Here is a 25,553-nt window from a genome sequence, read left to right on the forward strand (position 1 = left end):
GGAGGGATGCAGGGAGGGATCTGGGGACCCAGTGAGCTATGGGTGGACACAAGCCAAGAATGGAGGGACCTGATGAGGGACCCGGTTCAGCAATGGCAGGACACGGAAAATTTGCCAGGGAAGGATGGGGGTACACATGTGGGATCCGGGGAGGGACCAGAGAAAGGAGCAGGGGAGCCGGGGAGGGATATGGGAATCTTAGGTGCCACAGGTCAGGTGTCAGGAAGGACTGGGCGTCTCCAGGCAGGGGACACGAGGAGGCTCTGGGGGCTTCCCGTTCCCATCTCCACACACACTGTGCACTGTGATGTGGAGCCGGGCACTGCTGTTCCGCACGGCCCCACCCTCGGATTGCACCTCACAGCTGAAATTCCCCGAGTGAAAGACCCCCATGGCGGGCACCAGCAGCTGCGGGGACCCCTGCGGGCCCCCCACCACCTGCCCGTCCCGGTAGAACAGGTGCAGGAGGGGGGCTCGGGGCCGCAGTGGGCTGGGGGTGCTGAGGCAGCTGAGAGTAAGGGAGGACCCCACGGTGAGCTTGGGGGGACCCTCCAGCACCGGCACCGAGAAGAGCTCTGGGAAGGAGAGGGGAGGGGGATTTGTGAGCCTGAATCCCTGGGGAGGGGCTGTGGGGGTGTTGGGGTAGGGGCTGTGGAGTGCTCACCATGGACTGTCACTCTCACCGGCACTGACCACCACGACTTCTCTGATGTCCCGAATTTCACCCGGCCCTTGCAGCTGTAGCTGCCGCTGTGGTTCAGCTGCAGAGTGGGCAGGGACAGCTCGGTGCCATAGCGGAGCCTCCCCAGTTCCTTCCCCTCTCGGTAGAAGAACACTGAGTGGACCGTTCTGTTCCTCCAGCCCCGGCAACGCAGGGTCACCATGTCCCCCTCCAGCAGCGCCCGCCCTGGCACCTGCAGCACCAACCAGGCTGGGGGACAGAGGGGACCTTTCACACCCGATGGCACCAGGACCCCCCCATTGTGTCACAGCCAGCACACCAGGGGTCCCCAGTTACCACACGGTTGCCCCCACTCTGGGATGCTCTGGGCTGTCCCCAGAGCAGGGGACAGGCTCTGGTCACACAGGAGGTGCCCCATGGAGCGGAGCCCACCCAGAGCCCTCAGGGTCCCAGTGGGTGCCAGGCTGGGGACACCCAAAACCCCCTTACGTTGTAAGACTATCACCAGGGGGCTACGCCCGGTGCCGGGTCTGTCACACCAGTAGGTGCAACTCTCGGTGACAGTGATGTGCTCCTGGCTCTCCTGCCACAAGCGCTGCCCATCCTTGTACCAGGCGGTGGCACCGGCAGTCCCCGAACCCTGGCAGGTCAGTGTCACCCACAGCACCGGTGGTGTCCAGGGGGGCTCCACCAGGATCTGGGTGGTCTGGGCACCTGTGGGTGACAGGGGACACCAGCCTGCCTGGGCCAGCGTGGGGCTTGGGACAGCAGAGTGGGGCCATAGCATCCCCTGAGGACTCACCAGTGAGGCCGAGGGTCTGGGCTGGAAGGGAGAAGGGACAAGGCTGGGTGAGGGTGACACTCCAGGGACAGCAGCACGGGGGCATGGAGTGTGGGGCTGTTCCCAAAAGGTCTCAGTGGGGGCACTGGTGTGGCACAGATGTCTTGAGGACAGGGACACAGCAGCCAACCCTTGCTCAGGCATGGAGACGCTGTGCTGGCACAGGTCACCCCTGCCAGCCCCACAATCACATCCCAATGGCCCTGTGCCCATGGTCCATTTCTGATGGCACCTGTCCCCATGGCCCATCAACATGGTGTTTGTCCCCTTGTCCCTGTCCCTGCATTCCTGTGTTCCTGTCCCTGTCCCCACAGCTACCTCAGCCCCAAGGTTCCTTCTGCCACATCCTTGTCCCCACATCTTCATCCCCCTGTCCCTGTCCCCACATTCCTGTCTCCTGTTTCTGTCCCTAAAGCTACCTCAAAACTCTGGTCACACTGGGCTCCATGCCCTGCTGGCATTGGGGACCTCAGGGGACCCCACAGCCCCCCTGTGCCCCCTCCCCTCCCCATCCCCGGGATGTCAGGCCCTTGCCCCTGGCATTCACCCCACAGGAGCAGCGCCACCTTCCTGGCCATCCCGATGTCCCCAGACATGTGGACTGGCTGTCACTCACTGCCAGGGGTGGCTGTCCCCTGGGTGATGGCTCTTTGGCCAAAGGGGAAGGAAGTGAGGTCAGGTCTCACCCTCATGCGTAGGTGGCACCTGGTGGGATCAGGGTGGCCACAAGCTGGGGACAGGCTGTGGGCAGGGTGGGAACAGGATGGGGACAAGGCTGGGTGGGACACAGTGGGACATGGGGTTCCCAGGAGTGGGGGGGCTCAGGGGGTTTGTGGATGTGGGGATGGGTGTCCAACGGAATGGGGGGTCCCAGGGATGGGGTCCCTGGGAATGGGGGTGCTGAGGAGGGGGAGTCACTGCGAATGGGGGTCCCCACAGCTGAGGGGTCTCAGGGATGGGAGTGCCAGAGGAATGTAGGCTCTAGGGATTTCGGGTCATGGGATGGGGATGCTGGGGGAATGGGGGATCCTGTGGGAATGGGGGTCCTGTGAAAATCAAGGTCCTGTGGGAAAGGAATTTTAGGGATGGGATGAACAGCAGAGGGTTCCTTGGGAATGAGGTGTCCCTGGCCATGGAGATCCTGGGGAATGTGAGTACTGGGATACGGGTTCCAGAGAGGGGGAGACATAAGAAATGGGGTACCGATGATTTGATTTCCAGGGGAATGGAAGTGCCAGGGATGGGCAGTGCCTGGATGGGCCCATGGGTCTCAGCTCTTTCCCTGGGAACCTCAGATTTTGAGTGATCCAGAGCCCAGCACAGCCCCCACAAGGCGCCGGCAGCCTGCGGGTCACCCAAAACAGATTCTGAGGGGTTCTGGGTCTGTGAAGCTCCTGCAGCAGAGGTGAGAATTCTGTGGGGGAAAAAGGCCTGCCTATGGTTTGCACAGCCCTGCAAGAAGCACAAACTTCAAAGGGAGCCCAAGCAGTGGCTCTGCAAGGGCCTTTGATGGTTTTCAGAGCAGGGCTGGCTGGAAACCCTCCCCCGGGAGGGGCAGCTGTGAGGGAACCAGCCCGGAAATATGGCAATTGATCATTTGTTCCTCTTTGTAAGGGACAGAGAGAACCACAAAACTACTACGCAATCCACAACAATGTGCTCAACATCCTGACCTGGACCCTCCTTCTTGAAGAATACCTGCAGCCTTCTGGAACCTCATGGAAAAAATGTTTGGGTTTGGGATGTGCCCGCCCGATAAAAGGGAAAAGTGTGGAAATACTGGGCAGGGGCTCTGCCCCACGCCAGTGGTGGGGCTGTGGGGAGGGATCCTGTGTGGATTCCAGGTGGCCCCGAAGCTGCTCCATCCCTGCCCTCCTCACATGAGTGAAAGGCTGAGGATTTGCAGGAATTGTGGTGTAAAGCCACCACAGGTGCTGCTGTGGACCCGAGACCTGCCTGGGGTCAGGCGCTGCCTTCCTTCCATTCTGGATCATGGAGAGCAGTCGTGGGTGTAGCGCAGGGCGTGTGCCTGGCCCCGGGACACTGCTATGCTGCCAGTGGGCACTGGGATCCAACCTGCTGCCTTGGCGGCTTCTGCCCGCTGCTGGTGGTGGTGCCAGGAGCGATTGGTGCCCGTGAGTTTGCAAAAGGAGCGATTTTCCCTCCTCCCTCCCGTCTGAGGCCGCCATGGCCCCTGAGGGGATGGAGCTGGACCGAGGCACCGCCTGCTGGCTGGGAGTGCTCGCTGCAGAGCCCCCCGGTTATAGTGCTCCCTGCTGGCCATGGTTATAACTGCCACAAAAACCAACAGCGCTGAGCAGGAGGGAAAGTTCTGGGTTTGTGTTGTTTGTTCGATTCTGGTTTATAAATTTCCCTGTAAAGAGCTGATATTCCTTTTCCTACACTGTTACCTGGTATCCCCATAATCTTTGAAATTTAAAAAGAGTTTTAGGGATGGGTCTTCTTATTCCAGGAAGGTTCCTACTTTCCTTGGCAGATATTTCTCATTTAAATGAGTTGCCACTTCCCGGGTTCCAGCATGGATGGGACAGACATCCGAAGAGGAGACACGGTCAGGGACTTGCCCACCTCATGCTCTGCCTTTTAAGCCAATTGGGCCAACAAGGGCTCTCTCCCCAGTTGGCACTTCTGGTCACCCAGCCATTCAGGAGCTGGCTTTGTCAAAGTGTCACACTGTCCCCAGTGTGCCACGGCTGACAGAGTGATGGACAGAGGGAGCCCTATCTCACCAAAAGCAAGTCCTGACCCATCCCTGTCACACATACGTGTTCGAAAATGCCTCCAGACATGAAGCTTTTCCTGTCTCTGACACCTCACCCTGTGCTGTGGCCTGATCCTGACTGTCCTGGAAAAGTGGGAGGCTCTCGGATCCCCACAGGGACTTTGCGTCATCCTGGTGTGGGGAACAGGGCAGAGGAGGGATTTGGGACAGGGGAGAAGAGAATCCAGAGCCTCCTAAAGGCCACTTTGGCCGTCAGAGCAAGGAAGGTCCAGGGCCCTGCCAGGTTCCTCTGGTGGAGGAAACATGCTGGGAAAATATCTGGGGTTTGTTCCTTTTTGGTGGCTTTCCCTCGAAACCATTCCTTGTGTGACAATTTGGAGTCTGAATCTTGTTGCTGTTGCTGTTGGTTTTATTCTCTCTGGTTGCTGTTTCAGGAAATTGTTCTTCTCTCAGGCCTTTGGGATCTTTGTGCCCCCACAGGGAGGCAGAGGGGCAGTTTTAGTGGCAGCACAGACACGAGTGGGTGCCCATGGGTGGGGACCCCCAGTGCCCCCCACTTTCTCCCAGTGTCACAGCACATTCCCGTAGATGTCACCGGGTTCCCGCCGTCGCCCCTGGGGTCCCCGCAGCTCCGCGTAGGTCACCTGGTGATCCTGGAGGCTGATGGCACGGGGGGACGCTGCGAGAGACAGAGGCTGTGGGATCTGGGTGGGGTGACCCTCGTGGGTGACATGTCCCTCTGCGTGTGTCCCCCCCGTACTCACCCCCTGCCTTCTTGGTGACCACAATGTGGGTGTACAGCCCCTCCCCCTCCTCTGGGGGGGCCGGGGAATCCGGGGGGGCCCTGAGGGAATAAAGGGGTTGTGGGGGAGGGAATGGGAGGTCTTGGGAGTTAGGGTAAAAGGGGACAGTGTGGTTTGAGCCCCCACCTACCTTTCCTGGTTCTTCCTGGCAACTGCAATGGAAGCAGGGGAGGGGTGACTGTGGCGTCCCAGGGCCCTGACCCCTCTCAGGATTCCTAAACCCCTTCAAGACCTCCCTGAAGACCCCCAGAATCCATGAGCCTTCCCAGTGTCTCCAGACAACTCACACTCAAGAACCCAAATCCCAGGAGGGACAGAGACTCCCCCAAAAACCCCCAGGGCCTTGGAAAGAATCACCAACATCCCTGCAGGACCATCCACCACCTCCCAAAACCCTACAGGACCCCTAGACAAAGTCACAATTGTGGTGGGTATTTCCCTATGGTTTCTCCAATTCTGTGGGCCTCTACAGCTCCCTGGAACCCCCATCCCCCCCATTGTCACCCACCCACACGGTGCCACCAGTGGCAGGTCACAATGACACCCACGAGCAGGAGCAGGAAGAAAAGGGCCCCACCGACCCCTGAGGCCACTGCAAGAAACAGAGGGGGACACATCAGGATCAGTAACACCCCAGGTGTCCTGCACTGCCTGGTGACCCCACCTGTGTCACCCCACCTGTGACCCAGGATGAGCCAGGTGTCACCTCCAGGGCCAGCTCAGGGCTGAGAGCCCGGAACACGCGGCGCCCATCCTGTCCCAGCTGGTTGGTGGCCACGCACTGGTAGGTGCCTGAATGTCTCACATCGATGTCCCTGAGCTCCAGGAGGGGACCCCAGGCCACCTCCTGCCCATTGTGCAGTCAGGTGAAGGTGACAGGGGCTGAGCCCACCTGCACCAAGCAGCGCAGGGTCATGTTGTCACCTGCACGCACCTGGTATGACAGGGGACCGGGAGTGATGGTGGCATTGGCTACGGGCACTGTGGAGACAGAGACAGGGCTGGCACCTGGTGAGATGGTAGGGGGGTGCCGTGGGTGGGGTCACCCCCAATCCGAGGGTCCCGCTCACCCAGGACAGTGACATTCAAGGAGTCACTCTCGGCCATGCTGTTCCCGTCGCTGACCCAGCAGCGGTACTGGCCGCTGTCATTGTCCCCAATGTGTTGCACCTCCAGGCGGGGGCCGGTTCCCAGCAGTGCCCCTGGGCCCTCCCGGTGCCAGGAGAAGGACAGGGGACCTGTCCCTTCGGCCACCGCACAGCTCAGCACCAGGCTGTCCCCGAGTGCCACCTGTCCCCCAGGGGGCTGCGCTGACAGGGACACCCCCGAGGGCGGGACCCCTGCGAGAGAGTGGGACAGCAGGGGACAGTGAAGGACCCGGGGGGGTGTCAAGGAGGGGCAGGGGAATTCCAGTGAGGGAGAGGGGGTGCAGAGATTGGGGCGGGGGGGCTTAGAAAGGAACCCCGAGAGATGATAAGGGGGTCAGGGAGGGAACACCTGGAGATGGAGGTGAGCAACACCAGGAAGGGTATGGGGACCCTGGGAGGGGATGGTGAGACTTGGGCAATGTGCAGAGACCTCAGAGAGGGGTGGAGGGACCCAGGGATGGGGAGGGGACCCAATGAAGGATGGAGGGAAACATGAGCCAGGAATGGGGGGACCTTAGGAGCAACCCGGAGCAGCGATGGCAGGACACAGAAAATGCACCAGGGAACGTTGAGGGTACCCATGTAGGGGCTGGGGGTCCTGGGGAGAGACCCGAGAAAGGATGGGGGGGCAGGGGGGCATCTGGAAAAGGTTGAGTGCCCCAGAGCAGGTGTCAGGGAGGTCTGGGGGGTGCCAGGCAGTGTGGGGGACCGGAGGCATCTGTGGGGGCTCCCCGTGCCCATCCCCACACTCACTGCGCACCGTGACGAGGAGCCGGTTGCTGCTCTTCTGCACGGACCCCCCCTGGGAGTGCACCTCACAGCCATAATTCCCCGAGTGGGAGACCCTCACAGCCGGCACCAGCAGCTGCGGGGACCCCTGCGGGCCCCCCACCACCTGCCCATCCCGGTAGAACACGTGCAGGAGGGGGGCTCGGGGCCGCAGGGTGTTGGGGGTGCTGAGGCAGCTGAGATTCAGGGGGGACCCCTCAGTGAGCTCGCGGGGACCCTTCAGTACTGGCACCGAGAAGAGTTCTGGGAAGGAGAGGAGAGGTGAGGACTGTGCGTCTGAGTGCACTGGGAAGTGGCTTTGGGGTTGTCAAGATATTGGAGTTCCAGCTGTGTGGTGCTCACCATGCACTGTCACTGTCACTGTTGCTGACCGTGAGTGCCAGGACCCCACCAAGCCCTCACATCTGTAGCGGCCGCTGTGGTGCAGCTGCAGAGGTGAAAGGGACAGCTTGGTCCCCCTGAGGGACCCCCCGAGATCCTTCTCCTCCCGGTAAAATCGCACCCTGGTGAGATGGTTGTCCTGCCGGCACCGGCAGCGCAGTGTCAAGGTGTCCCCCTCCAGCAGTGCCTGCGCTGACACCTGCAGCACCAGTGGGTCTGTGGGACAGGAAGGTCACATCTCACTGATGAGAGTGTTCTGAGGTGGGTGCCCATAGCACCAGGGACATGTGGGTGCTCTGGGGTGCTCTGGGATGCACTGGGATGTCCCTGTGTGCAGGGCACAGGCTCTTGTCACATGAGGGGTGTGAGGCCACCTACGGAGTGGAGCCCACCCTTACCGCTCTGGGGCCCCCATGATTATTAAAGGTCTCCCCTCACCATCTAAGACTGTCAAGGGGGGGCTGCGCCCAGTGCCAGGTCTGTCACATGTGTAGGTGCCACTCTCGGTGACACTGAGGAGGTCCTGTCCCTCCTGCCACCAACGCTGCCTGTCCTTGTACCAGGTGGTGGCACCGGCAGTCCCCAAGCCCTGGCAGATCAGTGTCACCCGGTCCCAGAGCACCGCCGGCCTCCAGGAGGGCTCCACCAGGAGCTGGGTGGTCTGGGCACCTGTGGGTGACAGGGAACACCAGCCTGCCAGGGCCAGTGTGGGGCTGGGGACAGCGAGGTGGGGACATGGCATCCCCTGAGGACTCACCAGCAAGGCCGAGGGTCTGGGCTGGAAGGGAGAAGGGGCAGGGCTCAGTGGGGGTGTCACCATGGGGACAGAGGCACATGGGGTACAGGGTGTGGTGGCTGTCCCCGAACTGTCCCCGTGGGGACAGATGCTCTTGTGGGAAAGTGTGTGGGTGGTCCCCAGAAGTCTGGACAGGCAGGGGGACATGTCTGTGTCACAGCCACCCGTGCAACAAATCCCTGTGGCACAGACACCTTGGGAACAGGGACCCTGAGGCCACCCTGGGCTTAGGCAGAACATGGGGACACTGTGGACACCGTGGGCATGAAGACACCAGGGACACAGCCCATGCTGGCCCAGGTCACTCCCACCAGCTCATGATCCCATCCCCATGATCCCACCCCCATGGCCACATCCTCAGCGTTCTTGTCCCCTTCTGTCCCTGCATCCCAGTTCCCTTGTCCCTATCCCTGGAGCTGCCTGAGCCCAAAGGTGCCAGTCCCCACATTCCTGTCCCCACATCCCCATCCCCAAATTCCTGCCCCTTCTTCCTGTCCCCAAAGCCATTCTACATCCCCAGTCACATCCAGGTCCACTGTGGGTAACATGGACTGGCTCTGCTGTCATTGGGGACCTCAGGGGACCCCACAGTCCCCCTGTGCCCCCTTCCCTCCCCATCCCCAGGGTGTCAGGCCCGTGCCTGGGACACTCACCCCACAGGAGCAGCGCCACCTTCCCGGCCATCCTGGTGTCCCCAAACATATGCACTGGCTGTCACTTGCTGCTGTGGCCACCGCTCCCCTGGCTGGCGGCTCTTCGGATGAAGGGGAAGGAAACGAGGTCACGTCTCGACCTCATGCGTAGGTGGCCCTTGGTGGGGGCAGGGTGGGGACAGGCTGTGGACACGGGTGGGTGGCACAAAATGGGTCATGGGGTTCCCAGGAGTTGGGAACTTGGTGGTTTTGGGGAGGCAGGAATGGGGTCACCGGTAAATGGGGTCCTGAGGAGGGGGAATATCCGGCAATGGGGGTGCCATGGGAATGGGCATCTCCATACCTGGGGGGACTGCGGGATGGGAGTCCCAGGGGAATGTGGGCTCCAAGGATTTGAGTTCATTGGATGGGAGAATGGTGGGTCCTAGGAAGATTTCAGGGGATGGAGTGAATGGGAAGGGGTTTCTTGGGAATGGGGTGCTGGGCCATGGAGATCCTAGGGAATGTCAGTGTTGGGATGGGGGCTGCAGAGAGAGTGGGACATAAGGAATGGAGGTCCCATGTTTCCGTTCCCGGGGAAATGGGGGTGCCAGGGATGGGCAGTGGCTGGGTGAGCCCATGGGTTGCAGCTCCTTCCCTGGGTGCTTCAGATTTTGGGGTGATCCAGAGCGAGCACCACCCCCACATGGTGCCGGTGTCCAGGGTTTCACGCCCGACAGATTCTGAGCTGCTCTGGGTCTGTGTCCCCCAGCCTCCAGTGATTTTTCCCTCTCTTTATTCCATTTCCATCATTATACCCCTCAATTTCACAACCCGCCAGTTTGTGCCTTGAGGATCCTGTGTAGTTCCTGAGCAGGGAATGTGTTGGGGAAAGCCCAGGGTGGGGGAAGCCCAGGGTGGGGAAAGCAGGGGTGAGGGGTCTGCAGGAAGGGCTGGGGAGGCTGTGGGGGATGGGGGAGTGCAGCTTTTACCCCCCAACACTTTCAGTTTCTGTCTCCCGCAGAAGAAGGAAAAGGCCATTTGACACCTTTCTCACATGGGGGGAAAGGGTTCTGTCCTTAGGGGGCACATCCAGGGGGCTCCTGTCCTGGGGGGATCCTGTCCCAGGGGGGACACATGCTGGGGAAGAGGGTCCTGTCCTGGAGCTTGGCAGCTTCAGAGAAGTCCAGACTTCGTCATTCTTGCTCGTCCTGTGCTGGCTCTGAGCCATCAAGAGCAGCTGGGGAATGGAACCCTGAGCAGGAAGGAGCTCCCAGACTCCTGCTCCTTGAAGCCAGTGGCCATCCAAGGGTGGGGCCCAGCCATGGCTCAGCCCCACTGCACAGGAATGGCCATTGCCCAGCCCTGCTCTGGCCAGCCCCAGGTGGCAGCCAGGACCTGAGGGTCCCCATTTCCCCCTTGGCTTTGATTCTGGCAGCTTTAGAGCTGCTGCAGAGGTGAGAATTCTGTGTGGGCGGAAAAGGGCTGCCTGTGGTTTGCTCAGCTCTGCAAGAAGCACACAAAACCCAAAGAGAGCTCAAGCAGTGGCTCTGCAAGGGCCTTTGATGGTTTTCAGAGCAGGGCTTGCTGGAAACCCTTCCTGCAGGGGCAGCTGTGGGAGAACCAGCCTGGAAATGCAGCAATTGATCATTTCTTGCTCTCGGTAAGGGAATGAGAGAACCTCAAAATTACTGCAAATCGCGCAACAATATGGCAACAACCTTCCTGGGAACCTCCTTCTTGAACAAAATCTGCAGCCTTGAGGAACCTCATGGAAAGAATGCTTGGATTCCAACTTTGTCCACAAAAATAGAGAGAAAACTGTGAAAGTATTGCTCAGTGGCTCTACCCGTGGCCGTGGTGGGACTGTGGGGAGTGACTCTGTGTGGATTCCAGGTGTCCCCAAAGCTGCTCCATCCCTGCCCTCCTCATCTGAGGGAAAGGCTGAGGATTTGCAGGAATTGTGGTGTAAAGCCACCACAGGTGCTGCTGTGGACCCGAGACCTGCCTGGGGTCAGGTGCTGCCTTCCTTCCATTCTGATTCATGGAGAGCAGTCACAGGTGTTGTGCAGGGCGTGTTCCTGGCCCCGGGACACTGCTATGCTGCCAGTGGGCACTGGGATCCAACCTGCTGCCTTGGCGGCTTCTGCCTGCTGCCGGTGGTGGTGCCGAGACTGATTGGTGGCCGTGAGTTTGCAAAAGGAGCGATTTCCCCTCCTGCCTCCCGTCCGAGGCCGCCATGGCCCCTGAGGGGATGGAGCTGGGCCGGGGCGCCCCCTGCTGGCTGGGAGTGCTCCCTGCAGCGCCCCCTGCTGGCCGGGAGTGCTCCCTGCAGTGCCCCCTGCTGGCCATGGTTATAACTGCCACAACAACAAACACGTTCTGGGTTTATGTTGTTGTTCTATACTTATTTGTAAATTTCCCAGTTAAAAGCTGTTATTCATTCTCCAACACTTTGGTCTGGTATCTCCATAATCTTTGAAATTAGAAAAAGTTTAGAGATGGGTCTTCTTTTCATTCCAGGACTATTCCCACATACCTTGGCAGATATTCCTCGTTTAAATCAGTAGCCAACTCCTGGATCCGGCGTGGATGCGACAGACACCCCATGAGGAGACAGGGTCAGGGATTTGGCACCTCATGCTCTGCCTTTTAAGCCAGTCGGGCCACCAAGGGCCCTCACCCCGGATTGCACTTCTGGCCACTCGGCCACACCAGACCTGGGTTTGGCAGAGCATCACACTGTCTGCAGTGTGCCATGGCTGACAGACTGATGGCGAGACGGGGCCCTGTCTCGCCAAAAGCAAGGCCTGACCTACCCCTGCCACACACAGCTGTTCCAAAATGTCTCCAGGAATCAAAATTTCCTGTCTCTGACACCCCACCCTGTGCCATGGCCTGAACCCTACTGTCCTGGAAAAGGGGATGCTCCAGAACCCCCACAGGGCCTTTGTGACATCCTCGTGTGGGGAACACGGCAGAGGAGATGTTTGGGACAGGGGAGAAGAGAATCCAGAGCCTGCTGAAGGCTGCTTGGGCCATCAGAACAAGGAAGGTCCAGGACCCTGCCAGGTTCCTCTGGTGGAGGAAACGTGCCTGGGGGAGTGTTTGGGGTTTGTTCCTTTTTGTGGCTTTCCCTGGAAATCGTTCCTTGTGTGACAATTTGGAGTCTGAACCTTGTTGCTGTTGCTGTTGGTTTTATTCTCTCTCATTGCTGTTAAAATAAATTGTTTCTTCTCTCAGCCATTTGGGATCTTTGTGCCTCTCTGGGGAGAGGAGGGGCAGTTTTTAGTGGTAGCAAACACACGAGTGGGTGCCCATGGGTTGGGACCCCCAGTGCCCCCAGTTCCCCACAGTGTCACAGCACATTCCCGTAGATGTCACCGAGTTCCCGTGGTTGCCCCTGGGGTCCCTGCAGCTCTGCGTAGGTCACCTGGGGATCCTGGAGGCTGGTGGCACGGTGGGACTCTGCGAGAGACAGAGGCTGTGGGATCTGGGTGGGGTGACCCTCGTGGGTGACATGTCCCTCTGTGTGTGTCCCCCCTATACTCATCCCCTGCCCTCTTGGTGACCACGACGTGGCTGTACAGCACCTCCCCACCTCTAGGGGGGCTGGGGGATCCGGGGGAGCCCTGAGGGAATAAAGGGGGTGCGGGAAAGGGAATGGGAGGTCTTGGGGGATGGGGTAAAAGGAGAGAGTGTGGTTTGAGTCCCCCACTCACCTTTCCTGCTGCTTCCTGGCGGCTGCAAAAGAAAGAGGGGAGAGGTGAATGTGGCGTCCCAGGGCCCTGCCCCGTCTAAGCATTCCTGAACTCCCATTGGACCCTCAATTCCTCTCAGGACCACCAAGCATCTTTGGAGCCGCCCCCCCCAGAACTCAGTGCCTCTGATGAACTCAGCCTCAATAACCAAAAGCCCAGAAGTTACAGAGACCCCCAAACACACCCAGGATCTTTGAAAGAAGCCCCAACATACCTGCAGAACCCTCCAGCACCACCCCAAATTCTTCAGGCCCACCAGTCAAGTCACAATTCTGAGGCTGTGGGTGCTGCCCTATCACTCCCCAACACTTGGGGCCTCTACAGCTCCCTGGGACCCCTGTCCCCATATTGTCACCCACCCTGACGGTGCCACCGGTACCAGGCAACAATGACACCCATGAGCAGGAGCAGGAACAAAGGGCCCCACTGACCCATGTCACCACTGGAAAAAACAGGAAAGGACACATCAAGATCACCCATCACCCCAGGAGTCCTGCACTCCCCGGTGACCCTTTGTGACCACACCTATTACCCAGGATGAGCCAGGTGTCACCTCCATTGCCAGCACAGGGCTGAGTGCCTGGAACACGCGGTGCCCGTCCTGTCCCAGCTGGTTGGTGGCCATGCACTGGTAGGTGCCTGAGTGCCCCACGTCGATGTCCCTGAGCTCCAGGAGGGGACCCTGCGCCACCTGCTGCCCATTGTGCAGCCAGGTGAAGGTGACAGGGGCTGAGCCCACCTGCACCAAGCAGCGCAGGGTCACGTTGTCATCTGCACGCACCTGGTATGACAGGGGACCGGGAGTGATGGTGGCATTGGCCATGGGAACTGTGGGGCCAGAGACAAGGCTGAGGCCACAGGGAGGAGCTGGCAGCCAGTGTGAGGGGATAGGGATGGGGGGATGGGTGTGATGGGGGATGTCAGACATGGGGTAAAATCATGGAGGGGTGCGGGACACAGAAGAGAGGTGGGAGGACACAAGAAAGGTGTCAGGGGGACCTGGAGGTCCCCAACCAGGGGACTTGGGGCGTCTCTGTGGGGTCCCCGTGCCCATTCGCACTTACTGCTCACCATGACACGGAGCTGGACGCTGCACTTCTGCACAGCCCCCCTCTTTGGAGTGCACCTGGCACTGTAATTCCCTGAGTGGGAGACCCCCACGGTGGGCACCAGCAGCTGCGGGGACCCCTGCGGGCCTCTCACCACCTGCCCGTCTTGGTAGAACACGTGCAGGAGGGGGGCTAGGGCCGCAGGGGTCTGGGGGTGCTGAGGCAGCTGAGAGTCAGGGGGGACCCCTGAATGGGCTTGCGGGGAACCACCAGCACTGGCACCGAGAAGAGCTCAGGGAAGGAGAGGGGAGGTGAGGACTGTGACTCTGAGTGTGCTGGGAAGCGGCTTTGGGGAGGTCAGGATTTTGGAGTTCCAGCCATGGGCATGCTCACCGTGCACTGTCACTGTCCCTGGCAATGACTATGCTCACGGTGACACTTCAGAATCCACCAAGCCCCTGCAGCTGTAGTTTCCACTGTGGTGCAGCTGCAGAGGGGACAACAACAGCTCGGTCCCGCTACAGGACCCCTCCACCTCCTTGTCCCCATGGTAGAATTGCACCTTGGTGACCGGCATGTCCCACCAGCGTCAGCATCGCACTGTCACCGTGTCCCCATCCAGCAGCTCCTGTGCCAGCACCCGCAACTCTAACCGGACTGCAGGACACAGGGATCCTGTCACTCTAGGGTCCCGTTTTCATGGGGATCCCTCCCATTGGGTCACACCCAGTGTACAAGGGGTCCCCAATTCCAGCACAGGTTCCCCCACACTGACATGCTCTGGGATGCTCACCTTGTACTGTCACTGTCACCCACAGTGACTCCTGCTGCCCCCAGGATCCCACCCAACTCCTGCAGCTGTACTTGCCGCTTTGGCTCAGCTGCAGAGGGGCCAAGGATAGCTTGGTACTATCACGGAGTCCCCCCAGTTTCTTCCCCTTGGGGTAGAATGACACCGAGGTGACCATGCAGTTCCACCGGCCCCGGCAGCACAGTGTCACCCTGTTCCCCTCCAGCAGTGCCCATGCTGGCCTGTGCAGCACCAGCCGGTCTGGGGGACAGAGGGGTCCTGTCACACCCAATGACACCCAATGATCCCCCATTTGGTCACACCCAGGGCACCAGGGGTGCCCAATTCCAACACGGGGGTCCCTCTACACTGTGATGCTCTGGGATGTCCCCAGAGCAGGGGACAGGCTCAGGTCACACAGGAGGTGACCCATAGAGCACAGACCACGCAGAGCCCTCAGGGTCCCTGTGTGTGCCAGGCTTGGGACACCCAAATCCCCCTTACCGTCTGAGACTCTCACAGTGGAACTGAGCCCAGTGCCGGGTCTGTCACATGTGTAGGTACCAGTCTCAGTGAAAATGAAGTGGTCGCGTCTCTCCTGCCGCCAGTGCTGCCCATCCTTGTACCAGATGGTGGCACCAGCAGTCCCCAAGCCCTGGCAGGTCAGTGTCACCCAGTCCCACAGCACCACCGGCCTCCAGGGTGGCTCCATGTAGAGCTGGGTGGTCTGGGCACCTGCAGGTGACAGGGGACACCAGTCTGCCAGGGCCAGTGTGGGGCTGGGGACAGCAGGGTGGGGCCATGGCATTCCCCGAGGACTCACCAGTGAAGCCGAGGGTCTGGGCTGGAAGGGAGGAGGGAAAGGGCTGGGTGGGGGTGGCACTGCAGGGACAGAGGCACAGAGGCATGGGGTTTAGGGGCTGTTGCCAAACAGTCTTTGTGGGGGTACTGGTGTGGCACAGATGTCTCAAGGACAGGCACACAGCAGCCACTCATGCTCAGGCATGGGGCCCCTTGCTGGCACAGGTCACTCCTGCCAGCCCCATACCCACATCCCTATGGCCCTGTGCCCATTGTCCATTTCTGATGGCACCTGTCCCCATGGCCCAAACACATGTTGCCGGCCATGTTGTCCCTGTCCCTGCGTCCCTCTGTCCCAGGTCCCACAGCTGCCCCAGCCCCAAGGTTCCTACTGCCACATCCTTATCCCCACATTCCATCCCCCTGTCCTGACATCCGAGTTCCCCTGTTCCTTTCCTGTGTTCCTGTCCCCAAAGCCACCCCACAACTCTGGTCACACTGCCTCCATACCCTGCTGGCATTGGGGACCTCAGGGAACCCTGCAGGCCCTCTGTGCCCCCTCCCCTCCCCATCCCAGGGGTGTCAGGCCCATGCCCGGGGCACTCACCCCACAGGAGCAGCGCCACCTTCCCGGCCATCCCAGTGTCCCCAGCCATGTGCACTGGCTGTCACTCACTGCTGTGGCCACCGCTCCCCTGGCTGGCGGCTCTTTGGATGAAGGGGAAGGAAGCGAGGTCACGTCCATCCCCACATGTAGGTGGCCCTTGGTGGGGGCAGGGTGGCCACAAGCTGGGGACAGGCTGGGGACAAGGCTGGGTGGGACAAGGTGCAATATGTGTTCCCAGGTGTGGGGGGCTTGGTGGATTTGGGGACATGGGGATGAGTGTCCAGGGGAATGGGGTTCCTGAGGAGGGGGAATCAATGGGGATGGGGGGTGGGTAAGGGAATGGGGGTTCCCAGAACTGGGAGGACTCAGGAAGGGGAGTCCTGGGGGAACGTGGGCTCCAGGGATTTGGGGCCATGGGATGGGGACACTGGAGGAATGAGAGTCCCGTGGGAATGGGGGCCTGGTATAGGACCTTCCCCAAGGTCCTGGGGGAAAGAGGATTTCAGGGAATGGAAAGAAGTGGAGATGGTTCCTTTGGAATGTTGTCCTGGGCCATGGAGATCCTGGGGAATGTCTGTACTGGGATAGGGGTCCCAGGCAAGGTGGGACTTAAGGAATGGGGCTCCCATGGTTGGTTTCCAGGGGAATGGGGGATTGTCAGGGATGAGCAATTTCTGCATGGGCACAGGGATCTCAGCTCCTTCCCTGGGTGCCTCAGATTTTGGGATGACACAGGGCCCAGCACTGACCCCTGGGGTGTTCCTTTCCAGCGCAGACATCACATGTGGGTCCTGGGTACCTCTGCTTCTGTGTCCTTCCCTGCCCTTGACATTTTCCTCTCTTTATTTCTCTTATTTCCTTATTGTCCTCACTTTTGTACCATGTCCCCTCACCCCCAGTTCCTGGCTCAGCAATCCTGGGGAGCACCTGAGCAGGGAATGGGTTGGGGGAGCCAGGAGAGTGGGGGGTGCAGGGAAGGGTAGGGAGGCTGTGGGGGATGGAGGTGTTGGGCTGTGCCCCCTCAACACTTTCTTTTTCCTAGACAAGAAGGAAGAGGCTGTTTGTGCTGAGAGTCAGATGGGAAAATGGGGGGCTTGTGTCCTGGTGTGGCGCATCCAGGGGGGTCCTGTTCTGGGGGGATCCTTCACCAGGGTGGGACACATCCTGGTATGTGGGTCCTGTCCTGGGTGTGGCAGTTGTGGAAACTTCCCTGCACATTCCTGGCCTGGTGCCTGTCCCAGGGGTGGCACAACCTGGGGACCCCTGTCAATGCAAGGGTGGGGCCCAGCCATGGCCCAGTCCTGCTCTGGCCAGCCCCAGGTGGCAGCCAGCACCTGAGGGTCCCTCCCTGCCCCCTTGGCTTTGATTCTGGCAGCTTTAGAGCTGCTGCAGAGGTGAGAATTCTGTGGGGGAAAAAGGTCTTGCTGTGGTTTGGTGAGCCCTGCAAGAAGCACAAAACCCAAAGGGAGCCCAATTGTTGTTGTCTTTGCAGTAGTTCTTGGGTTCTCTCAGTCCCTTGCGCAAAGGGACAAAATGATCAATTGCTACATTTCCAGGCTGGTTTCCCCACAGCTGCTCCTGCAGGGAGGTTTCCAGCCAGCCCTGCTCTGAAAACCATCAAAGGCCCTTGCAGAGCTACTGCTTGGGCTCCCTTTGGGTTTTGTGCTTCTTGTAGGGCTGAGCAAACCACAGGCAGGCCTTTTCCACCCACAGAATTCTCACCTCTGCAGCAGCTCTAAAGCTGCCAGAATCAAAGCCAAGGGGGCAGGGGGGACCCTCACGTGCTGGCTGCCACCTGGGGCTGGCCAGAGCAGAGCTGGGCAATGGCCATCCCTGTGCAGTGGGGCTGGGCCATGGCTGGGCCCCAGCCTTGCATTGACAGGGATCCCCAGGATGAGCCACTCCTGGGACAGGCACCCGGCCAGGAATGTGCAGGGACATTTCTGGAACTGCCACACCTGGGACAGGACACCCCCCATGCCAGGATGTGTCACCCCCTGGGACAGGATCCTCCCAGGACCCACCCCTGGATGTGCCCCCCAGGAGAGAACCACCCCCATTTTCCCATCTGACTCTCAGCACAAACGGCCTCTTCCTTCTTGTCCAGGACAAACAAAGTGAAAGTGTTAAGAGAGCACAGCCCGACATCTTCATCCCCCACAGCCTCCCCACCCTTTCCTGCACCCCCCATTCCCCATTTTCCCCCTCCCCTGGGTCCCCCCAACCCCTTCCCTGCTCAGATGCACCCCAGGATTGCTGAGCCAGGAACTGGGGGTGAGGTGATATGGCAAAAAGTAAGGAGAATAAGGAAAAAAGAGAAATAAAGAGAGGAAAATGTCAAGGGCAGGGGAGGACACAGAGGCAGAGATACTCAGGATCCCCATGCAATGCCTGGCCAGGAAATGAGCACCCCGGAAGTGATTTTGTGGCGCCCCATGTCACCCCAAAATCTGAGGCACTCAGGGAAGGAGCTGTGACCCCTCTGTCCCCTCAGCCACTGCCCATCCGTGACACCCCCATTACCCTGGGAACTTAAACCTTGGGACCCCATTTCCTTCTGTCCCACCTTCCCTGAGACCCCTATCCCTGGACTGCAATTCCCCAGTATCTCCAACCCCAAGGAACACCTTCCCAGTAGTTCCAGACCATGGGACACCCCTTCCCTTGGGGGCCTTCATTCACCCAGGGCCCCCAATCTCACAGGGACCCCTTTTTCCCTGGCACCTTCATGCCATGGCCCCTATCTCATGATTACAAATCCCAGGAGGCCACGTTGTTTTGGGACCCTCATCCCCAAGTCTGAGTCCACCCAAACCCTGGTACCCCCATTTCCCTGGGACCCCAAATACCTGGGCATCCCATTCCCCTGAACACCCATCCCTGTCTCCCTGCATGGCCTCAGACCCCAAATTCTGGCAACACCATGTCCCCACCATGTCCCACAAGTTCCCCACCCTGCCCCCATCCTGTCCCCACCCTGCCCCCACCAAGGGCCACCTACACATGAGAATGAGACCTGGTCTCGCTTCCTTCCCCTTTGGCCATAGAGCCACCACCCAGGGGACAGCCACCCCCCGCAGCAAGTGACAGCCAGTGCACATGGCTGGGGACACCGGGATGGCTGGGAAGGTGGCGCTGCTCCTGTGGGGTGAGTGCCCCGGGCTTGGGCCTGACACACTGGGGATGGGGAGGGGACAGGGCACAGGGGGACTGTGGGGTCCCCTGAGGTCCCCAATGCCGGCAGTGCCACTCCTTGTAAGCCACAGCAGACCTTGGTGGAACGGACTGATGTAGGAATTTGGGGATGGGGATGTGGGGACAGGAATGTGGGGACTGGCACCTTTGGGCTCAGGGAGCTCTGGGCATAGGGACAAGGGAACTGGGATGTGGGGACAGAAGGGGACAAGAACAGTGAGGATGTGGCCATGAGGATGGGATCATGGGGATGAGATCATGAGCTGGTGGGGGTGACCTGGGCCAGCATGGGCTGTGTTCGTGGTGTCTTCATGCTCGGGGTGTCCACAGTGTCCCCATGTTCTGCCTCAGCCCAGGGTGGCTTCAGTGTACATAGTCCCAAGGTGTCTGTGCCACATGGATGTGGTGCACGGGTGGCTGTGACACAGACATGTCTCCCTGCTTCACCAAATATGTTTTGGGGACCACCATCACACACTTTCCCACAGGAACTGCTGTCCCCATGGGGACAGTTTGGGGAAGGCATCATGCCCTGTTCCCCCTGTGCCTCTGTCCCCACAGTGCCACCCCCACTGAGCCCTGCCCCTTCTCCCTTCCAGCCCAGACCCTCGGCTTTGCTGGTGAGTCCTCGGAGGATGCCATGGCCCCAGCCTGCTGTCCCCAGCCCCACACTGGCCCTGTCAGGCTGGTGTCTGCTGTCACCCACAGGTGTCCAGACCACCCAGCTCCTGGTGGAGCCCCCCTGGAGGCCGGCAGTGCTGTGGGACCAGGTGAGACTGACCTGCCAGGGCTCAGGGACAGCTGGTGACAGTACCTGGTACAAGGATGGGCAACACTGGTGGCAGGAGGGACGTGACCACTTCTCTGTCACCATGGAAGGCACCTACATGTGTGACAGACCAGGCACTGGGCTCAGCCCTCCCATGACAGTCTCAGATGGTGAGGGGTTTTGGGTATCCCCAGCCCGGCATTCACGGGGACCCTGAGGTCTCTGGGTGGTCTATACTCCATGGACCATCTCCTATGTGGCCAAAGTCCGTCCCCTGCTCTGTGGACATCCCAGAGCATCCCCGTGTGGAGAACCCCATGTTGGAATTGGGGACCTCTGGTGCCCTGGGTGTGACCCAATGGGGGGACCCTTATGAAAATGGGGCCCTGGTGTGACAAGACCCCCGTGTCCCGCAGCCCGGTTGGTGCTGCAGGTGTTGGTGTGCGAGCTGCTGGAGGGGGACATGGTGACACTGCGCTGCCGGTGCTGGCGGGACATGCCGGTCACTGGAATGCAATTCTGCCATGGGGACAAGGAGGTGGGGAGGTCCCGCTATAGGGCCGAGCTGTCCCTGTCCCCTCTGCAGCTGCACCACAGTGGCCACTACACCTGCAGGGGCTGGGTGGACACCGAAATGTCAATGTGGGCACATTAAGCACAAGTGACAGTGACACTGCAAGGTGAGCACCTGCATGGCTGGAACTCCAATCTCCTGACACCCCTAAAGACACTTCCCAGCAGATTCAGACTCACAGTCCTCATATCCCCTCTCCTTCCCAGAGCTCTTCTCTGTGCCAGTTCTGGAGGGTCCCCCCGAGCCCACCATGGGGTCCTCCCTGAATCTAAGCTGCCTCAGCACCCCCAGCCCCCTGCGGCCCCGAGCCCCTGTCCTGCACGGGTTCTAACAGGACGGGCAAATGGTGGGGGGCCCATAGGGTCCCTGTAGCTGCTGGTGCCCGCCGTGGGGGTCTCTCACTCAGGGAATTACAGCTGCCAGGTGCAGTCCGAGGGGGGGGCGGGCCGTGCAGAAGAGCAGCACCCGGCTCCGCATCACAGTGCACAGTGAGTGTGGGGATGGGCACGGGGAGCCCCCACAGCCTCCTTGGGCCCCAGCACTGCATAGGGACTCCCAGCTCCCCGTGACACCTGCCCTGAGGCCCCAACCTTTCCCAGATCCATCCCTGGCTCACCTCATCTTTTCTCGGGTCTTTCCCCTGATCCCCCAGCCCTACATGGGTACCCCCATCCTTCCCTGACACCTTTTCCATGGCCTGCCATTCCTGCCCCAGGTCCCTCCCCAGGTGCCCCATTCCTCGCCCATGTCTCCCTATTCCTCTCCGGGTCCCTTCACTCCTTCTTGCTTCCCCCCACCCCTCTCTGAAGTCGCTGCACATTCCTCAACTCCCACCATCCTCTCCCTGGGTCCCCATACCCTCCCTGGTGTCACCTCCCTCCCTCTCCAGGTGTCCCCTCCCTGAACCCCCAATCCCCCTGTTTCCAATCCCCCCCCATCTCTGTGCTCCCTCTCCCTCACTGGGATCCTCCTGCCCCTCCCTGACTGCCCTGGGTCGCTCATAGTCCTCTGCTGTTCCCCACTCCCGCAGGGGTCCCGCCCTCGGGGGTGTCCCTGTCAGCGCAGCCCCCCGGAGGACTGGTGGCACTCGGGGACTGCCTGGTGCTGAGCTGTGCGGTGGCCGTGGGGACAGGTCCCCTGTACTTCTCCTGGCACCGGGAGGGCTCAGGGAAACTATTACAGGGACCTGATGAGGGTCTCCTCAGGGTGACAGAGATGGACGAGAATCTTGGTTCATGATCAGAAGGCTGGATTTATTGATATATAATACATTATAACTATAATAATAAGAATAGAGAGAAGCAGAGGCTTGCTAAACCAAGAATAGAGTAGGAAAGAATGAATAACAAAGTTCTGTGTCCAGGGCATCTGTCCCCGAGCTTGCTCCTGTGATTGGCCCCCAATTGTAAACATGGAACATGAGCCAATCACAGGGGGAACCTGCTACATTTCAAGCAGCCGATAACAATTGTTTACATTCTCCTTCTGGGGCCTCAGCTTCCCAGAAGGGATAATCCTAAAAGTGAGGGTTTTATGAAAAAATGTCTGTGACAGGGAACTGCTGGGTACTGGCCCCCACCTGGAGCTGCACCACACTGGGGACAATGACAGCGGTCAGTACTGGTGCTGGGTCAGTGACAGGCAGAGCGTGGCCAAGAGTGACCCCCTGAATGTCACTGTCCTGGGTGAGTGAGACGCTTAAGCTGGGGGTGACCCAACCCACGGCACCCCCTTCTCAGCTCACCAGGTGCCAACCCAGTCTGTGTCCCCACAGTGCCCGTGGCCAATGCCACCATCACCCTCATTCCCCTGTCACACCAGGTGTGCGCAGGTGACAACTTGAGCCTGCGCTGCTCAGTGCAGGTGGGGTCAGCCCCTGTCACCTTCACCTGACTGCACAATGGGCAGGAGATGGCCCGAGGTCCCCTCCTGGGGCTCAGGAACATTGATGTGGGACATTCGGGCACCTACCAGTGTGTGGTCACCAACCAGCTGGGACAGGACGGGCAACACGTGTTCCGGGCACTCAGCCCAGAGCTGGCCCTGCAGACGACACCCGGCTCACCCTGGGTCACAGGTGGTGTCACACAGGGTCACCAGGATGTTCATGACCCCCATGGTTCAGGGTGACCCCGATGTGTCCCACTCTGCCCCCAACAGTGGCTGTGAATGTCAGCAGGACTCTCCTGTTCCGGCTCCTGGCTGTCATCGGGGGCTGTCACTGGTGGCACCGCCGGGGTGGGTGACAATGGGGGGGGATAGGGAGTCCTGGAGTGAGGAGAAGCCCCCAGAGTGGAGTCAGAGATCGGCAGCACCCAGGTTCCCTGAGCTGGGGGACACTGAGCCCGTAGCGGCCTCGGCTGGGCGTCCTGGGGGATCTGGGGGGAATTTGGAGGGTCTTGGTTGGACTTCAGGGCCATCCCAGCTAGGTCTTGAGGAAAATTGTGGTGGCACTAGGATGTGCAAGGATGTTGGGGGATCTTTTTGGGTCCTGGGGTGTTTGGGGGGTGCCCCTCCCTGCCAGGCTTGCAGTTCTGGGGACTCAGGGGGTGTGGGGTACCACAGGGGGTTGGGGAGCCTTCAGTGGTGTAAAAGTTTTGGGGGGCTTCAGGGGTGCTCAGATAGTCTTGGGGGAGTCCAGAGTCCTCTAGGAATTGGGGCTGCAGTGGGGATTTGGGGGTCCCGTGGGTGGTTGGAGCTGCTGAGGTCTCAGGAAGGTTCTGGGGTCCCAGGGTCCCCACAGTCACCCCCTCCCCTTTTCCTTGCAGTAACCAGGAAGCTCCAGGACAGGTGAGTGGGGGGCTCAGGCTGCGACTCCCCCTTCCCCCTCCCCAGAAACCACCCAGATCCCCCACTATCCCCACAGGGCCCCCTGTGGAGGAGGGGGCTGTTCTCAACACCCACGTTGTGGGCACTGAGTGGGCAGGGGGTGCGTAGAGTAGGTTACTCTGGGAAACATCACCCACAGGAGTCACTCCCACCCAGGTTTCCAGAATTGGTGTCAGCCTCACGGTCCCCATGGGTGTCCCCCGGCCCTGTCCCACCTCAGGATCCAGAAGGGACCAACGAGGAGCTGTCAGGACTCCACAAGGGACAGGGGGACCCCTGTGATGACGAGAGCGTGCTATGGCACTGGGGGCACTGGGGGCTCTGGGGTCCCTGCCCCAGGGCATCCCCTGTGTCCCCCCTCGGATCCTGTGCTCCTGTGCTTTGGGGTTGCCCACTAATGGGGGGCGAACCATGTAGGGCTGCCCAGAGCTCCCCATTCCAGCGCTCCCAGTGCTCCAGTACACCCAAGAGCTCCCCCTTCCTGCCCCTGATGCCAGAGGGCATAGGACCTTTGTCCCTCTTATTGGACCCAAAACGCAGGGTCCTAGTCAGGTTGTTGAGCAGATCCTTCTTGGATTTGCAGGATTTTTGGGAGTCACCGCACAGCACTGCCACACACAGCTCCCCCTGCCAGTTCCCAGGGAAACCGCACCCTCTGTTTCCATGGCAACGCACACCCGTTCTCATAGCAACAGCATCCTATCTCAATGGCAACCATCACCCGTTCTCATGTCAATGGCTCCCTGTTCCCATGCCCTCAGCCCCCCCAATCCCATGGCAACACACCCCTCCTGGTTCCCACGCCCACAGCCCCCTCATTACCATGGCAAAAGCCCCTCCCATTCCCATGTCTACACCCCCCCATTCCCATGGTAACAGCCCCCCAGGCCCATGGCACCTGTAGACCCCCTTCCCACGCCCATCTCTCCCCGTTCCCATTGCAACACCCCCTTCCCATGACAACAGCCCCGTTCCCATGGCAACAACCCCCATTCCCATGCCCACAGTGCATGCCCTGCACTCTTCCCGTCTCTCCGTCTCTTTGACTACATTTCCCATCACCCCCCGTGGCCCACGGGGCACTAATGGCACTCAGCAACTCTGCGGACTTCATTTCCCATTGCTCCCCGCGGTGCGGACGGGAGGAGCGGGTCCCTACAGTGGTCGCAGGCCCGCTCTCATGACATGTGGTGTGCGCGGATGCCAAGAGGGCGGACGAGGAGGGTTGAAGCACAGCCGAGGGTGCGGAACAGGGCCGGGGAAGGACACCCGGGCGGGCCCCGCATCATCCACGTGGTCAAGTCCAAGCTGGGTTACGGCTTTAATGTCCGCGGGCAAGTGAGCGAAGGCAGGCAGTTGCGCAGTGTTATGAGTAAAAAAAGGCTACCCATTTTTTTTGTAAAAAGGTTGCAAAGTGAACAGGTTGGACCAGTTGCTGCCAAGGTGGAGTTCTACCTGTTTGTTATTGTAATCATCGGTCATTTTCGTTAACTCCTCCTTTTGTATCGGTGAGGCCCTGCCTGTGGCTAAGTCGATAGCCCTTCTCCCCAGACAGTGAGAGGAGGGGACACGGTAGGGGGCATCAGAGGGCATGCAAAATAACTTCAGAACTAGCATGCCATGGGAAGCCACTGCATCAAACTTACCAAAAAGACCCCCAAAACAATGAGCCAACACAGAATTAAGAGATCAGAGTGATGTCTGGACGTGAGGAACAAAGTATTGAGCCAGCAGAGATGCTGAGAACTTTTGTTGCTTGCCCCTCGCCCTGAACAGACCTCAGGTGGAGCCAGGACCCCGAGACAGCAAAACCTGAAAGTTGAGAAAAACACGGGATATAGCCCCACTGCTCTCAAGCAGACAGAACCCCCAGCTCTGCCCCCTAGGAGACAAAGTTGCACATTTTTCCTCCTCTGAGTCCCCCTGGGAGCAATGACGGAGAAGCCGCAGACCTGTCGAGCCTCCCAACCTTGAGCTGATCACTTTTAATAAAGGCATTAAAAGTAGAAAAATTCTCCTGCCCGCCCTGTTTATTTCACGCAGCATCAACGGTGAGCTGTACGTGCCGCTGCAGCGTGTCAGCGCTGTGCTGGGCGGAGGGGCCGCCGATCGTGCTGGGGTGTGCAAGAGGAACCCAGCATCCTGGAGGTGTGAGTACGGGGTGCCGCCCAGCCACAGCCCCCCGGCAGCCGGGCCCGGGAACACGCCCCACACACAGGGGCAGTCCCGGGGGAGCGGGAATGGGGGTCCTAAGTGGGTCATGAAGGGGCTCTGAGGGGTCCGGGCTGAGGGGACATCGAGCACTTGGTGCGGTGTTGGGGTGCTGAGGGGCTCTGCGGGGCCTTGGGTGAGGGGGTCATAAG

General features: G+C 60.0%; 1 pseudogene; it reads right to left on the bottom strand.

Annotated features, from left to right (window-relative positions):
- Positions 1-4,835: 4,835 nt before the first annotated feature.
- LOC128948105 (Fc receptor-like protein 2) lies at positions 4,836-23,877 on the bottom strand (annotated as a pseudogene).
- Positions 23,878-25,553: the final 1,676 nt, after the last annotated feature.

The sequence above is a fragment of the Melozone crissalis genome, unplaced genomic scaffold, assembly GCF_028551555.1.
Source record: "Melozone crissalis strain CALT ecotype California unplaced genomic scaffold, PUWL_Pcris_2 ptg000114l_1, whole genome shotgun sequence".
NCBI lineage: Eukaryota > Metazoa > Chordata > Aves > Passeriformes > Passerellidae > Melozone > Melozone crissalis.